This window comes from Bison bison, unplaced genomic scaffold, assembly GCF_000754665.1.
Source record: "Bison bison bison isolate TAMUID 2011002044 unplaced genomic scaffold, Bison_UMD1.0 scf7180017858048, whole genome shotgun sequence".
Taxonomy (NCBI): Eukaryota; Metazoa; Chordata; class Mammalia; order Artiodactyla; family Bovidae; genus Bison; species Bison bison.
This window is the reverse complement of record NW_011488621.1, coordinates 1,868,519-1,872,427: the sequence shown is the minus strand read 5'-3', so window position 1 is coordinate 1,872,427 and position 3,909 is coordinate 1,868,519. Positions and strand designations below refer to the sequence as shown.

Genomic DNA, 3,909 nt, shown 5'->3' with positions numbered 1-3,909 from the left:
TTCAGGGTTGATGTATTTTAGGATTGACTAGTTTGATCTCCTTGAAGTCCAAGGACTCTCAAGAATCTTCTCCAGCACCACAGTTTGAAAGCATCAATTATTCAGTGTTCAGCTTTCTTTTCTTTCTTTCTCACATCTGTACATAACTACTGGAAAAACCATAACTTTGACTATATAGACACTTGTTGACAAAGTGATGTCTCTGCTTTTTAATACTCTGTTTAGGTTTGTCATAGCTTTCTTCCCAGGAGCAAGCATCTCTAAATTTCGTGATTGCAGTCACCATCTATGGTGATTTTGGAGCCCAAGGAAGTGAAATCTGTCATTGCTTCCACTTCTCCCTCTTCTATTGGCCAGAGATTTGGCATGCAGATCTTCAAACTAAGCAGAGGTATGTGACCATTTTTTTGAAGATAAATAATGTTGTAGTCCAATTTAGAATTCTGAGTTCAAGCAAGGCAGATAGAAGTATTGGGTTGGCCAAAAGATTCTTTCTTTTTTTCCTGTAAGATGGCTCTAGTAGCACTTAGTTGTCTTTAACTTCATTTGAAACAATTTTGTTAGATTGTATGGTAACAGCTGTCGTATCAGCATGTATTTTTTAAAAAAACTTACCAAAATTGGTAAATTTTTCTATAGCCATTTCATATTGAAGATGGAAGAAAAAAGCAACATATTGGCATATTATGCTTATTATTTCAAGAAAGGTAAAAATGCAACTGAAATGCCAAAAAAGATTAGTGCAGTGTATGGAGAAGGTGCTGAGGCTGATCAACATGTCAAAACTGGTTTGCGACGTTTCGTGCTGGAGGTATCTTGCTGGATGATGCTCCATGGTCAGGTAGACCAGTTACATAGGTCAGGTTAACAGTGATCAAATGGAGACGTTAATTGGAACAGTCAGTGTTATACCTTGCAAGATGTGGTCAGCATACTCAAAATATTCAAATCAAGTATTGAAAATCATTTGCACCAACTTGGTTTTGTTAATCATTTTGATGTTTGGGTTCATCATAAATTAAGCAAAAAAAAACAAAAACAAACAACACCTTTTCTTGATCATATTTCCACATGAGATTCTCTACTTAAACATAATGAAAACATTCTGTTTTTTAAAACAAATTGTGACAGGTGGTAAAAAGTGGATACTGTACAATAATATGAGATCGTGGTGCAAGTGAGATAAGCCAACACCAGCCTCACCAAAGTCTTCATCCAAAGATGGTATTGTGTATATGGTGGGATTGGAAAGGAGTCCCCTATTATAAACTCCTTCTGGAAAGCTGAATGATTAATTTCAACAAATACTGCTCACAACTAGACCAACTGAAAGCAGTGCTTGATGAAAAGTGTCCGGAATCAGTCAACAGAAAACACATAATCCTCCATTAGGATAATGCAAGATTGCATGCATGTTTCTTTGATGACCAGGCAAAAACTGTTAAACTTGGCTGGGAAGTTCTGATTCATCTGCTGTATTCACCAACCATTGCACCTTCAAATATCCATTTATTTTGGTCTTTACAAAATTCTCAATGGAAAAAATTTCAGCTCCCTCAAAGACTGGAGAAAACACCTGAAACAGTTCTTTGCTCAAAAGAAAAAGTTTTGGAATGATGGAATTATGAACTTGCCTGAAAAAATGGCAGAAGCTAGAGGAACAAATCAGTGAATATGGTGTCAATAAAGTTTTTGGTGGAAATAAACAATGTGTCATTTATTTTTACTTAAAAAAAAAATGAAGGACCTTTTTGGTCAACCCAATAGATTTGGCTTGTTATTCAATTTGGAATCTAAGTAGGCTGATTTGTGAAAAATATAAACTGGGTAAGATTGTCCATTCCAGGAGAAGAAAGCATTCCGTTCTAATTGAGTAGTGATTGGAAGTAAGACACCATTGAAATATATTATTCAAGTCATCCTAGCAACTAATGAAAGAAATGTATAGGAATTAAAAACTAACATTTATCAGTGCCTCTCCTATATGCCAGATATTGTCCTTGGTACTCTACTTATCAAAATCCTCCCTTGAAAGACCTTGAAAAGTTGGCATCAAATTTTAGCTTTGCTTGCCAACATGCTGGTTGATTATCTGGCTTCACGATACAGTGCTTCAAATATTTCTTTTTTTCATGTTCTCCTTTTGACATGAATAAAAAGTAATATTCCCTGGGGCTTAATTTGTCTGCTCTAGTTGTGTGAGTGTGTGTGTGTGTGGGTGTATATAACTGCCCAATATATAGTGATTATGTTACAAAATATCTTTGTAATCTATGTGCAATATAGATCTTGCAACTTTTCACATAAATTTTAGTTACACCACTAGTTAATTGGGAGAATGAGAATTCTGGTACTATTCCCATTCCCTATGTGCTACTTCTTGAAGTGAAAGAAATGCTTTATGGAAGGCCTAAAATGTACCTCAAAGTTTTGAATTTTCAATAAACTAAAAACTAAAATTATTTGAGTATTTGTTTTCAGTTCAGTTCAGTTCAGTCGCTCAGTCGTGTCCAACTCTTTGTGACCCCATGGACTGCAGCATGCCAGGCCTCCCTGTGCATCACCAACTCCTGGAGTTCACTCAAACTCACGTCCATTGAGTCAGTGATGCCATCCAACTATCTCATCCTCTGTCGTCCCCTTCTCCTCCTGCCTTCAATTTTTCCCAGCATCAGGGTCTTTTCTAATGAGACAGCTCTTCGCATCAGGTGGCCAAAGTACTGGAGTTTCAGCTTCAACATTTGTCTACATCTTTCATTAAATAATATCTTTTTTATTTGTTTGACTCTGATACCTGAGTTATACTTAACTACCCAATTTGACTTCCTAAGGGCAGGATGTTAGCCCAAAAAAGCCTCATTGAAGCATTATTAATAAGATGTGTATCCCAGTGTTACCTTAAAAAAAAAATCCATGAAACTGGAAGAACCAAAGTATCTACTCCTAGGAAAATGATTATGTGGGAACATTTCATGTAAAGATGGGCTCGATAAAGGACAGAAATGGTATGGACCTAGCAGAAGCAGAAGATACTAAGAACAGGTGGCAAGAATACACAGAAGAACTGTACAAAAAAGATCTTCAAGACCAAGATAATCATGATGGTGAGATCGCTCACCTAGAACCAGACATCCTGGAATGTGAAGTCAAGTAGGCCTTAGAAAGCATCACTACGAACAAAGCTAGTGGATAAAAAGCACTTCCTGTTGCAAGTAACTGAGACCCTAAGGGTAATTAATTATCAGTCCTAAATCTTAGACTAGGCCCTATTTCATGCATAAAAACCTGTGCCTGTTTCTCAGGAATGCTATAAAAATGATTTCCACACAGTTTGAATCCTCTTCATTAGGAGTCACTCCTAGTACTATTTCAACTTTAAGACTTAAAAGTTAATGAGGTAACACTAAAATATCCTCGATAGCATTGAATTTCCACTAAAAGTGATTGCATAAATCAAACACTGTTTTACAGTGTTGGGGAAACTTGCTTTTTTGGATGATCCCTTTGCAGCAATATTGACTATATGGAGTATTTTAGACATTTTTCTTCTGAGTAACACAACAATTCCAGAGTCTGTTTTTTTTCTCTGTTATTATGGATGATACCTTCTAGTTGAGTACTCTGTACCCAGAGTGATGAAGTTATTCAGTTCATTTGTCACTCAGTTGTGTCCAATTCTTTGCGACCCCATAAACTGCAGCACGCCAGGCCTCCCTGTCCATCACCACTTCCCGGAGTTTACTGAAACTCACGTCCATTGAGTCAGTGATGATGTCCAGCCATCTCATCCTCTGTCATCCCCTTCTCCTCCTGCCCCCAATCCCTCCCAGCATCAGAGTCTTTTCCAATGAGTCAACTCTTCGCATGAGGTGGCCAAAGTACTGGAGTTTCAGCTTTAGCATCATTCCT

The 3,909-nt window shown here is 37.2% G+C and overlaps 1 protein-coding gene across 1 annotated transcript in view; it reads left to right on the top strand.

Annotated features, from left to right (window-relative positions):
* Positions 1 to 278: 278 nt before the first annotated feature.
* Positions 279 to 3,909, top strand: part of SLC26A7 (solute carrier family 26 (anion exchanger), member 7) — a 170,217-nt gene continuing 166,586 nt past the window's right edge. Inside the window, exon 1 of the mRNA XM_010861984.1 lies at positions 279 to 391. The gene's annotated coding sequence lies outside the window, so the exon portion shown is untranslated. The remainder of the gene's footprint in view (positions 392 to 3,909) is intronic.